Source organism: Bacillus rossius, chromosome 14, assembly GCF_032445375.1.
Source record: "Bacillus rossius redtenbacheri isolate Brsri chromosome 14, Brsri_v3, whole genome shotgun sequence".
NCBI lineage: Eukaryota > Metazoa > Arthropoda > Insecta > Phasmatodea > Bacillidae > Bacillus > Bacillus rossius.
The window spans coordinates 4,934,677-4,948,889 of record NC_086341.1 but is presented as its reverse complement, the minus strand read 5'-3'; positions in this window follow the sequence as shown (position 1 = coordinate 4,948,889).

Sequence of the window (14,213 nt, the reverse complement as noted above, 5' to 3'; positions counted from 1 at the left end):
AAAATAGGGAAATGAAATAATAAAAACTTAAACTTATGAAATACTTTTGGTAACGCTGGTTTTGTTGGACTGATGTAATGACTTGAAAACTGATGCATTTTAAAGTAAAACAAATGAAATAATATCGCGAAGCCGACCAAATTGAACTATTCGATTTCGGTTTATTTTTTTATTTATCTGTGCTCCAACGCACACTGTTTTGATAGATATGATTGAACTTTGTACAGAGGTAATAAAGTGCAAATTGACTCTTTGACGTTAGGAACATACCTACATTGTTTAAACAACAATGAGTGCTCGTTTTATTTAGAAAACGTTTGTATGGGAAAAAGAAAAGGGTTGGTTTTAGGGTTTTTCCGGCAATTATTCGAATTTTTCTCGCCGTAAAAACCATCTTTGAACTTCAACGAACATTAAAAAAAAATTGGCCAAATTGGTCCAGGCGTTGTTGAGTTATACGCTTACCAACACATTTTGCGATTCATTTTTATATTATACTTATACACGAAACAAATTCTTACCTATAAAGTGTTTTGTGCAGTGTTTATTTACCTATGATCGCTAATTATTGCATGTGACAAAATAATCTATAATATAGATATGCCTCCTATTAGACGAATCAATTTAGGTAGAAGAACCCGAAATGCTACAAACCAAGCTAATTACCGATCTAATCATGCACTACAATGAAAATAAAAATTATTATGTTTCACATGATTAACAATAAAGAGATTACTTATTTTGGTTTTATTTATCTTTTTATTTATATGTTTTATTTAATTATATTTCTTATTCACAACACCCGATCACCAGGGTGACGGTTCTGTTCAGGAGAATTTTTTGCCCCGGCTATAAAATATGTAGGAACAAAAAAATGTCACATTACAAATCATTTTGACAGGACTTTATTGCAATTTAATTAGGCAGTACGAAGTCTGCTGGGTCAGCTAGTTAATATATACAATAGAATAGATATACAACAACTGAATGATAGTATATTTCTGACCCAGTCTGACTACTTCGCACAAATGACAGGATCTGTGAGTAGCCAACCCACTAGAATATAAACACACATTATTGTAGCACAAATATTTTAGTTCTAAACATAACTAGATAAAAAATATGAGACACTTTAACAAAAATTTTACGGGAAATTTAATTTACTTTCCTTTACAAAAAAAGGATATATAAGTTATTAAGGCATGCATTTAAAAAAAAAAAAAAAACAATTTCGAGAGCCAAGTTAAAACGATTAAGGATGTACGGGAACAAGGCAATTTGGGAACACGCCTGTTGATAACCGGCGCCCGTAACTCATCGAGGGTCCAGCAATAGCGCAGGATCGCGCAGGATCGCGAGGGATCAAGCGCGCGTGCACACACAGGATCGCGGGACCCCCAACAGCCGCGCCCGAACAATGTGTTCCCGGGAGCTAATCCTGCATCCGGCCCCCACTGATGTCGATACGGCAATCGTTTATCGGATAAGCGCTTCTTTGTGCCGTAAAGTGGGAATCAATTATAGACGGGCTCAGGTTGGGAGGTTGGAGTTGGGGAAGGGGGGAGGAAATAGGGACGAAATCCAATCAGCAAAAACCACCGATAATAAAAAAGGTACGCTGCTTTAAACGCAAACAACATCTGTCAGCGACTGCTTGCCATGTTTGGTAGTTGTTGGGGTGGGGGGGATGGATATTGGGCAAGCTCCCAGCGGCCGGAAAATGACGTCGGACGGCCCGCAACAGGAAGAGAGAGAGAGAGAGAGAGAGAGAGAGAGAGAGAGAGAGAGAGAGTGTGTGTGTGTGTGTGTGGGTAATGAGCGACATGTCTGGGATCACGTAACTTTGGTACCAGAGGACTTGATGTTGACAGGTGGTCGCAAAGGAAGGGAGAGGGAGAAGGGGGAAAAAAATTTTGAATATCCCAAACAGTTCAACGTTTCACGGTATATTTATTGTAGGATGACTTTTAAGCCAATCTTCAGATCGATGTTTTAATTTTTTTTATTTGATTGTCTTGTATAAAAAAAAAACAAATGGTTCATTTTAGGTACGAATACTTGTGGATTATGCTTTCTGTAGTTAAATGCACTTTACACAACTCCTAACACGAGTAAAAAAAAAAACTGTATATGGAAGTAATTGTAGGCTCAACTTCTATCCCGAATATTTATTATTTTTTTAAGTTATTGAGGAAATAATGTTAAAATACGTATTTAAAACGTTTTTCGAATCATTCTTGCAACAGGGAAGATTGATACATGCTTGCTGGATTACACGGCACGCCATAGAGAAAACTTCAAGAACAGACAAAATTACGAATGCACAAACACAGAGAAATCATTCCAATATCAGCCGATTTCAATGTTTCAATGTTACAAGCAGCACAGAGGATTCCGCGGAAGGAAAATGACTAGAGACATGCAAAATTCGCGGTTTCGATGGCCTTCAGGATAGACTGCACATACCCCTGTACACTAGGGAAAATAATGCAAGTTCATTGGCTGCCGACTTGTAAGTCGTCTCAGCTGGTTTGTCTGTGATGCGATACTTCTTTCGTCGAGGGTTTATAACTGGTTGAGATTCGTCCAGATGAACAGTAAGCCAATAGCAAAATTATCTAAGAGGTACATGTGTTTGAATTCTAGCCTATCACCGAATGAATCCGCGAATTTCGCAGGTCTCTAAAAATTACTAAACAGTTGCAACAAGAACAAGTATGTGAATGCAGACGGAAACGACCTTGAACATCACAGCTACGGATAAGACGAATCCAACGACGGTGCTGAACAAACAGATAATCTCGATAACACGACGACAACACTGCTACGCAACAGGTGAACCCAGCGATGAGACTAAACAGACAACACAACGACCACAGTATAGACTAAAACAGTAGGCTTCGTAGCAAAAAACACGATTTACAATGCTTTTCTAGTGGAGTAATTGTAGTATTCGTCCTTTAACGTAACTAGTGACGTAAAATTGCAATCACACCATTTTTTTTTGGGAGGAGCCATCAATTGCCATGATCTTGGCTCAAGGTGGTATTTCCAATATTATTCAGAATATAACTATATCTCATCATTTGCAAAATGTTTTTTATCCCCCTAAAATACAAGTCCTTATTAAAATGTTTTTTTTTTTTTTTTTTTTAATGAGCTGACTGGGCAAATTTTTATGTCAGTCTGTCACGTGATCACGTGGATTGACCGTTCGTATGTTTCCTTCGGAATGAAACTATTTTCAAGATATATCATTCATCAAAACAATAAAAATTAGGTTTTTCCCAAAGCCATAGAAACAAGTTCTCCCATGCTTTTTTTTTTTGAGAGGAGGGAGGGAATGGGGGATCTCATGACTTGATGTAAGTTTTTGAACATACGTCATTGCTAAGAACTTTTTCTGTTGAAGAAAACTAAAAACTTAAATAAAAATACCCAAAAGACAAAAAACACAAATTAAGCGAAAAATTGCTGTTGTCAACAGGATATAAACACCACAAAATATTCCGTAACAGCAACATGGTCAACAAACGAAGAAAAACAAAGGAAAATGTACTAAGAGAACGAAAAAAAAAACTCATCTCATCTCATCGTATTCGAAAAGTTTTAAATAATTATATAGGCCTATATATTTTTTTAGTTCTAAATTTTCGCCTGACAGCTTGACGGTGGTGGTTCACATTGTTGTGTTCACACACACACACACACACACACACGAGGCTGAGTCATTGTTCAGGAATGTCTCTCCGGAGTGAACTGGAACGAAGAAGTACAGCCGCCGACTCATCATATCGCCATCCGGGGGGCAGTAAGCGTGGGCGAGGCCAGAAACCTGGAGTTTCCGCAACTCGCCGAGTGCATAGTAATTCAGGTGCACCCCCCACACTGGTAGAATAATCACTTGAATCGACGGACGGGGTTTGCGTGTCTTGTTGGGATGGGTCTGGCACACGGGCCTGCGTGTGTGCGCGCGCTGGGTAGGTCGTGTAATGCTATGATGAAAGTTACGTGTACCTAATTCTGCGGAGGGGAGGGAGGGGTTTGAAGCTCCCCCACCAGTCAGATCGGCCAACTGGCGTGATGTATGTAGTGTCGTGTTGGTGTGCATCAGAGGCTTGTCGGTGGAGGAAGAAATAGGTACAGCGAGTGTCGGGCGAAGCGAGGTACCGTCGCAGGCTGGCACTGGGCATCGACCGCCCTGGCTTCTCACCCCCCCTCCGCCAACTAGAGGGGGGGGGGCCCTTGTCAACGAGGAACCCGCCAGTGCCCGAGGGACCTCCGTCGGCGTCTGAGGCCGTCAGCGGCGCCACGACGAGCTCCCGGGGGTAATTGCAGACACGCAGACAAGGTTAACAACCTCGTGAGTTCGTTGCTTCTCTGTGTTTCCACACCTGTCCGAACTCCTTTAAATAAAAATATTTAAAAAAAAAATTTGGTTTTCTGTAAAGTCGGTTTACGGACGATAGTTCAACGTGACGACGTCATAACAAAAACATTGATGAGATGATTGCATACTTTTATGAATAAAATTGAATCATTTTTAATTGAATTATCACTATTTTGCATCGATACAAAGTAGGAGTGAAATGAAATCTACAATTTAATTTGATAAGTTTACTTTTATTTGCACTCATTAATTCAAATATGTTCATTACTTTAACGAAGAGATTATTTTAACTATAACTTTTATACACGTTTGCAATTTAACTTCTTCCAATCTGTGTTATTCTGTTAAGGATAGGACGATGATAGGAAAAGTAGGAAACGAATGGGAGTGTTTCAGGTTTAATGTGCCCCGAAAAATTCAAATCGATGGTTGTTCCAATCGAGTGGAAGAGAGATAGATTCGGCGCATGCGTACAATGAGCGTAACGGGACACAAAGTAACGGGAAAATGTGCGAAACGGGTCACGTTTTAGTGCGTGCAGCCGGAGTTCATCGATTTATTAGACGTCACGTCAAAAAAAAATAGCCAGTCGTGAGGACTGTAAACAGAAGTGAAAACTTAAAACTTTGTTTTTAAATGTGTAATATGACATCATTTCTACGTCAAATGTACGTAAGAAAAAATGATTTTGGTATTATATAAGTACAATGTCAGCATGATATCATTTATCCTTACATCATTTTTTAGTCACAACAGATGTCAGTGGTATGTAAAAATTACGTAAAAATTCATTACCTAGCTATGACTTTCCAGTGATGTCAGACCTAGGTAATGTATTCACGTGGTCAAATTAACTTCACTTACTGCTACTACAGCATGTCGGTGATGCGAACTCACAAGATTTTACCCATCCAAAAAAAGAGTCCAACACGCACATGATACAGTCGAGTATATACAAATTACTAGTGTATATAAGCGTAAGAATGTACACAGGTCGCTGCGATTCGCCAGTCTGGCGCTACACGTCACTAGCATGTCGGTGACGCGAACCCATGAGGTTTGTCCCTACCAAAAATCGCTCAACGCGGCTAAAGAATTTTTCACTTCAAAATTTACGAATTAACTATTTTTTGCTTTGCTCAACTATTTTTTTACTAACAGAATATTTTAAATTTAGCCTGTTTTAGTCTTGTGAAAAGTACCTTGTTGCATACACAGAAAAAAAATCCTGTTAAGTTAACAATAGATTCCTTTTGAAACAATTTGTAAAGGAAGTCGCTAGTAACACTACCAGAAAGATATTGTAACTTTGTACAATACTAGCTGTGGTTATTTTTTGAATGTGTGAAACACGTTTTTCGGGATAATACTAAATATTGCTTACAAAAATTTGCGCATAAATTTATATTTTAATTGATTATTCATTAAAGAAAAATGTATTTCAAGCCATGAAAAATAAATTAATATTTAATAAATTTGACTTTATTTTGTTGTTATTATGGTGATTAATGTGAGCAATTAATATCAGAAAGCTATCCAGGAAACGGTTTACAAATAACTTTAACTATTGGAGGTACTGGGACAACACAAAGCAAAAATTCCCGGATAAAAATCCGAAACTAGTATAACTGCGAACTACTATTTTGTAGTGATGCAGTTGTTTTGATGTATCTGTAATTTTACACGAATACTTCTGTTCTTTTACAAAAAACATTACAGTGTGCTGAATACATGTTTACGATTAAAATTAACTCTTCATAGTTGTGTGTCTATAGTTTATAAGCTCGCAACCTCGCGTTGGAGATTGAGGCTTGGAGACACGCGTAAGTAGCTCCCCATGTCGGCGGTGCATACCGGCACACGTGCCCCCGAGTCTCGCTGCGTAGGCAATTCCGCAACACAGGACTGCACGGCGCGTTGCGTGAACCGCAGGCGTTGCCATGTGAAGTGATATCCCTCCTGGCAATACTTTTGTGGTTGGAAGAAGATTCCGACGAACCTCATTAGTTGCTAAAACGATGAACCACACTAACGACTTAAAGCAAAAGTGTTCAAGGCCTAATAAAAATTATCTTGCATCATGCGTCTTGGCCATTTTCGCTCTTCTAAAAATACAGCTAAATACGGAAACATAAATACTTATACGCCATCAGCGAATTATTTTAAGATATTCATATACAGACCCCACTCGGACATTTGTAGGAGTTTTCAATTTTCGCAGTTTCCTCTGAAGCTCCGCGCACAGTATGTGTGTCGGGGTAGACGGGGGCCTTAAGTGGTTCCGGCTACAGCTCAGGTAAAAATACTTGTTCGTCGCAGGAGCGGACTTCACATTGGAACGCGCATTCGGGAGGGATTGGATCCAGCATCGCACTAGAAATGCAACACTTACCGCTGAGAGGACTTATTTTTTTCAATTTTAAAACAGCATTTGCCACTTTTTCACCGCCGCACAGACAGAATTCCGTAATTATATACAGCATAGTTTTGTTAAGCTAGACAAATAAATTACTACTAAATGTGGTTTCATCAAAATCCGTCCAGTAGTTCTCGATTGGTGCCAGAACAAATAGACAAACAAACAAAAATTAAAAAAATAACTATTATTTTGAGTTCTAAGTAATGTAAATAGGTAGGATATAAAATATATTTTTTATTCTTTCATAATTCCATCCAATGTAAAACTTTTACTGTCTAGAACATTTTTATTATAAGTAGTATAAATTATTGCTCATTGCAGGAACTAGTGTGTGTAAAAAAAAAGGTCAATTTGTTTGGCTGGAAACGGCAGGATGTTGCGTAACAGACGGATGAACGTATGGAGATGAGCTCATTACGAAGATACATTAGTTGTCACGTTGGGATGAAGTCCACACACTGACAGGGCTGATACATAAGTTATATTTCAAATCTCTACGTGGACGGATCATTATAAATCATTCGTGTTGTCGCGCACTGCCAGTCCCAGAGGAGCAGCCTACTCCGAGGACAGGAGACGTAACTACTGGTGGTTGAGGAACTCCGTGGAAGAAGGGGAAGGTTTCAGCGGTTCGTGAGGATTTGGAGTTGGAAAGAGGGGGGAAGGGGGTGGTGGTAGATGTTGTCTGTCAGTTGCAGTGGCGGCACTCCAAGGCTGATCAATCTGGCCGACACCTGCTGCCGAAGACGGAAGCTCAATTAAAACTCCGTTCCGGAGAAGGCGGAAGGGATAATGGATGCGATCCCGTCAGTCTGTGCGTGATGGATTCACGGTGCCTTCTGGATCCAATCCCCTCCCCCCCTCCCCAACCTTGGCGTCCTATTCTCCGTTCCCTAACCTGCATCTTGTTGAACTATTATTACCTTTTCAACCATCGTCTGGGAAACTACAAATAGTACACACGCAAAAATAAACTACACACACAGAATTTTTTTTTGTAAATGATACAGAAATATTTTTTTTGATTTATTTATTAAATTAGTGGCTTTCCCACCAACAGTTTTGCAACTTTTGAGGTGGGCACAAACATACACAAACACAAATACACAAAAGAAAGCAGTCCTTGCACGTGTCAAGGCACCGTAAGCATGTCTGCACTACGCAAGGAGAACAATCGCAAGTAGATGCGACATAACCCGCCAGCACCGCACACATGAAGGCGCCACAACACAACGAAATACAGAATAATACAAACACACAAACAAGGATGTACAATTACAAATATTTGTATATCTGAAAATTTACGTGTAAACATCTTCATATCGCTGTAAAATAGTTTTTCGCAGTGAGTACTGAGTTCAGATTCTAAACCCGAACATTTTCGCTTTGTGTTGTCCCGGTACCTCCAATAGTTATTTGTAAAGAGTTCCCTGAACAGCTTTCCGACATTAACTACCCACATAATAAGCATGTATCAACATAATAAAGTCAAATTGTTGGATATTAGATTATCTTTTCCATGATTGAAAAAGAAATAATGATTGAATGTAACATCAATTAAATTATAAAATTATGCGGCAATTTTCGTAAGAAACATTTCGTATTATCTCCGAAAGCGTATTTCATATATGAAAAAAATGAGGCATAGCCATGTATCGTACAAAGTTACAATATCTTTCTTGTAGTATCACATACTGTTTCTTGGCAAAATTGTTCCCAAAGGAATCTTTTGTAAAAGTACATAACATCTTTTTTTTTCTGTGCAACGTGCGCTGTGAAATCCAGTCTTAAAATAAGTTGAAAAGTTAGGGACAGGGACGTACGGAAAAAAAGGAGGGGGGATGTATATCAAGCATTCCTACGAACAATTGGAAATAATTTGGAAGCAAAGAATGGGAAAAGTAGTTCCATCACCCTCCTTTCCCTTTCGAAAGGAAATTCTGCGTACGCTCATGAACAGGGGTGCCCAAAAAAAAAACCACTGGAAAACCTAGCGGGCAAATCTCTAACCTGCCTAGTCTTCGCCATCGAGATTTTATAATATTATATGCAAATGAAGATACCAGCTGTCAGAAAATCAACTAATAAGTGAGTTTACAAACTGAAATAATGTTTTATCTAGTTTTATATCATTAAACCCGGCGTTTCCTGGGTTTAGTAGAAGGGCTTCTTTTAGTAGGATGGGGAAAAGTATATATATTTAAAAATCACGTAGGCCGTAGATATTATATAGATAGAAAACCAACAACAATTTTTTTTAAATATTTTACACAAAATGTTTTTCATTTCTTCATCGGGAATGTAAACATGCTACCCGGCGTGCCTACTCTTGAGCAAGCCACGTGTAGCTGACCCGTGTGGAAAAAAACACGTCGCTTCCAAGTTGACACCTGCCACTCTTTGAATGCCCCTGTGCCTTGTTGACACTCACAGCGAATGCAAGCTGGATGGGAAACTGTACACGCTTGAAATCGAAGGGCGTATTTGAATTACGAAGTATCAAACGAAATGAGATCATTAAAAAATGTGGTAGTCGTTACGAGGGAGATGAATAAAGCATCAACAACGTAAAAGCGAAATTTCATCATCAAGATGTACCGAAATTATCAAGCGTAGGGGGTGGTTATCAGAAATCTTATTTTAGAAAGTGACCTTCCTTTTGTTTATAAAGGTCGTTTGCAAAATTTCATCGATATCGGAGTAAAACTGTAGATTTGTATTAGAAATAAATAAAAAACCGGAAACTTTTATGTAACATACATAGCTTTAGTTGTTTGCAGTGATTACGTTTGGGCGTGGCGCGATTTTGTTTGTCGCAGTTCACCCAGATTATCCCAGAGAAATGCTGGAATATTCCTGCCCCAACTACCTTCAAACAGAGTTACGACGTGTCTGTGTCTGTTACGACGGCACCAACAGACGTAGAACCAGAACAATTCTCATCTTTGCGCTTTCTTTGTAAAAGCTTTCGTCTACGCGATGAAAAAAACAAACTAAATAAAGCAATGGGTACTAAACACTTGACGACAATCAGGCAAATAAAAAAAAAAAACTTTAATTTCTTTTAAATTGAATTCCAGTATTAAAAAAAAATAACCTGCAATCGAAAAATGTATAGTGGAAAAAAATTTGCGTTAGTGTCGAATGAAAGAGTGAAAAAGGTTTTTTTTTTTTTTTTTTTTTTAATGTTTGATGGGATTTAATTTCAATCGGTGTTTCGCGATTTAATCAGAGCGAAGAAAACAAGGTCGACCTCTAATGAATAAACAATAAACATTAAACAACAACGCGTGCCGTCCGATGATTTGATTTGCTCAACCTCCCTCCCCCCCACCTCCTCATCCACCAAGTCCTCCCACTCTACACACCCCCACCCAATCACAGGGCGCCTCTCATATTACCGGCCAACTCGGCTGACCGCAGTGGCCATAACCACCCCCCCCCCCCCCTCAAACTTCCTCCCGGACTCATCCAAACCACGTGACCGCACGCACAGCCATTTGCTGATGGTTTCCATTCTGCAACGTTCGCTCCCTCGCGCGCGCGTTGTAACGGCCCGATTGTGTTCTATTGGCGGCGGGTGTTTGTCGGCCTAACAGTCGAGCATCGTGCCGACAGACGGAAAACACTGGCTGTTTCCATGCGGCGACAAGGATCATCACACCGCGCGCCAGCCCGCCCTGATTGGTAGCGGAATCAACGGCTGGACGCCATTTTGGATTTCCGTGAACTTGGAGGCCATCTTGGCTAACCTTTACACGGCATTCACCTTCAACTAGAATACGATACCACCAGAGAGCTTTGAGACCTCGATTTAAAAAATATATAAAAAATAAAATAAAATAAAACATTCAAAATACGATATGAAACCTTAAAAATGTTTTACATAAAGACTTCTATAATATAACCGAGTCTTTAAAAAAAATTAAGTTGTTGTATGTTCTTCTGAAGTCAGCTGGTTAACAATTGCATATTAAAACCAATTGTAGCTGTATGAAAGCTAATATGCTATCAGTTCAACAGTTTGAAAGGAACTCGCTAGGATAAATCGTAACAAAATGCAATCACGCAGTGAGTACCTACTGCTTAAAAAAAAAAAAAAAAAAAGTTAACAACACATTTTCAAGGATTCCTAGTTAAACTTCATTACAACCACACAACATTTAACGTATAAAAAATTGTATTTTGTAAAGGAAAATTTGGATTGAGAATTTTGTAAATACATTTTTTAACACACTTTTATTAGCTTCATACGTATGTATGCTAGTATTTAACGGAAATTTTGAACATGATTTTGACCCCCTTAAAAACGTCGGATTAACTCTAAATTTGGCATACTTATCAAGGACCGATGGCAATGCAATATTTTAAACAGATAGACCCGTTATCCTTACTAAGATATTCAGGATTAGCGATTTTTTGTTTTCCTGAAACTGGTACCTAGTGTCTTTGCGCCAAGACCAAGAAGGGAAACTACCAGGTGTGCCGATCACCTATTTCTCGGATAAGTTACTGACTTAGAATAAACATAAATGACTTCCCAATTTTTTTGAAAATCATTGTTTTTCATAGTATGATATTGAAAATATTGTGTACCTACTATAGTTCTTCAACACGCTATATCGAATATATATTTTAAAAGCAGCATATATCTACTCAAACTCACTTTAATAGAAAATTGATGTAATAAAGAAAACCCTACTAAAAAATAAAAAATAAATAATAGTTTAAAATCTTAAAAAACATGCTTTTATAGAAAATCCGACTAAAAAATTAAAAATAAATAAAAGTTTGAAAAACTAAAAACACGCTTTTATAGAAAATCCAAATAGAAAATAAATTTTCATAAATTTGAATTAAGAATAGTGTAAATAAGAAAAAAAATCTATATTGTTGTAAAAACGCGTGGGGTGCATGGTGTCAATAGTTATAAATATTTTAATGACAGATATGAGTAGAAGGATCCTTTTGATAATATCTTAAAAAGTACCCATGCTTTTTTTTTTACAATAAAATACATTTTTTCTTATTCACACTATTCTTAATTCAAATTTATTAAAATTTATTTTCTATTTTTAGTTAGATTTTCTATAAAAGCGTGTTTTTTTTAGAGTTTTTAAACTATTATTTATTTTTTATTTCATCGAGAGCATCATATTATTATATTAAACTTTTACTTCTAAGGAGACGTAAAATAATGGTGCTATCTTGGTTCCAACAACTTTTGTCAACAATTATTTTTATATCATTTTATATAAAAAAAATTGGCTCTGTAGGAGCTTAGCACATGTTTCATTGTTATAAATGGTGTTATTAAAAGTGTCCCGACTGCTACAAAATGGTGATTAGCATTGAATTTTTTTCCCTTTCAAAATGACCACTTTAGTAATACTGTCAATATAAACTATTTTCTGGGATTATAAAAATCTACCAACCGTATTAAAATATATATATAAATTATAACTAAAGATGTCATACCAAATATGTAGTGACCGGAAAAATTCGCGATTTCAATGACCTGTAGGATAGACTCCATGATCCTCTATGCACGCGGGAAAATAACATCTGCTCATTGGCTACTGACTCGTGACATCTGTTAACTGGGACGCTAGTGATTCGATTCTTCTTTTGTTAAAGGTTTTTCATTGGCCAAGTGTCATTCAGATAAACTGTGGCCCGATCGCCGATGCAGTAAAGAGGCAAACGTTTTTTTTTTTTGGATTCTAGTCTACCACGAAATGAATCCGCGAATTTTTCCGGTCTCTACAAATATAACTTTTAATGTTGTTAAGTCGGGTAGTATTTTAATGCGGCAACAGAGGGCGCCATGGACTCTGTGCTGCCAATCAAGAGTGAGACACGCTATACGGCTATACGGTGCTGTGTGTGTGCCGCAGAGCGCGCCATGCCGCAGCTCAACAACTCGAAGACGCTGTACGCGCTCTGCGTGGACCGAGTGACGTCAGCGCTGGAGAAGGCCTCGCTGGACTGGGAGGACGAGCAGTTCCGAAACCCGCTCGACGTCCTAGGCGAGTGCCAGAGTGTCCGTGAGTCCGTGTGTCCAAGTGTCCGTGTGTCCGTGTGTCCGAGGGTTCTAGTGCCAGAATATCCTAGTGTCCGAGTGTTCGAGTGTCCGTGTCTGAGTGTCCGAGTGTCTGTGTGTCTGAATGCTAAAGTCCAGTGTGTTCGAGTGTCCGAATGTCCAAGTGTCCGTGTGTCCGAATGTCCGAGAGTCCGAGTGTTCGAGTGTCCGTGAGTCTGAGTGCTAAAGTCCAGAGTGCCGAATGTCCGAATGTCCAAGTGTACGTGTGTCCGAGTGTCCGTGTGTCCGAGTGTTCGAGTGTCAGTGTCTAGTGTCCGAGTGTCTGTGTGTCTGAGTGCTAAAGTCCAGAGTGCAGAGTGTCCGAATGTCCAAGTGTTCGTGTGTCCGAGTGTCCGTGTTTCAGAGTGTCCGAGTGTCCGATTTATACCTAGACAGGAATTATCATCGCCAGCGATTTTTAAGGTTATACCTCTTTAAGCGCGTTGAGGGTCTATTTTAGTAGACCATGCACCAGAAATTCAATGAAAGAAGCGCGCATTGCACAACGGAAATCTATCACGCTGAATGTCTAATGCGCATGAATACAGAAACTGCTATAGTCAAGAGCCGAAACCGACAAAATGGCGGACCCACGTGTGGCAACACGCACCCGTGCATGTTTCGCTAACATCGGGGGATATGGTCAGCGTATTGATGAGCCAAAGTAAATGTTATGGTGGTGAAACAATCTTGTAATACATTTTGTAAATTTGAAAAGCCATTATAAGATATAATTAAAAAAAAATTTCTTTGATTTAATACCCAGGAAAATTGTGTAAGAACGAACATGGCGTCAAATACCTATTAAGTATTGTTCAAAATAAAATTTGCAGTCGAAATAGATACATTAAAACCAAATAAACGTGGATCATTTTAAAACACATATTATTCAGTACATATTCGTTTTTGCATAAACGAAAGAAATCAGTCTGTAAATACTGCCTGAAAATAAACTTTAACCTTATTGAGCTGATTCAACTTATAAGATTTAACAGCAAAAATTTCAACACGAATTTTTTTTATTCAACTTGGCGTCTGATATATATATAGGCTTACAATTTTTTGTGTCTCTACAGAATGACAAAAGCTCTGCTAACTCTACATTTAAATTTCAACTAGGATTGTCAAAATTGTAATGTGTATTTTTTATGTTGTCATTATTTATTTTAATTGCTATAAATTATAACATAAAGTATTAAAGGATAGTAATACTATTATAAAGTTTAGTTTAGCATAACAATACGTTTTGTACAACCCCAGATTTTTGATAATATTAATGTATACGAATGAATAATGAGGGTCCGCTATCTTTTCGAAATTTC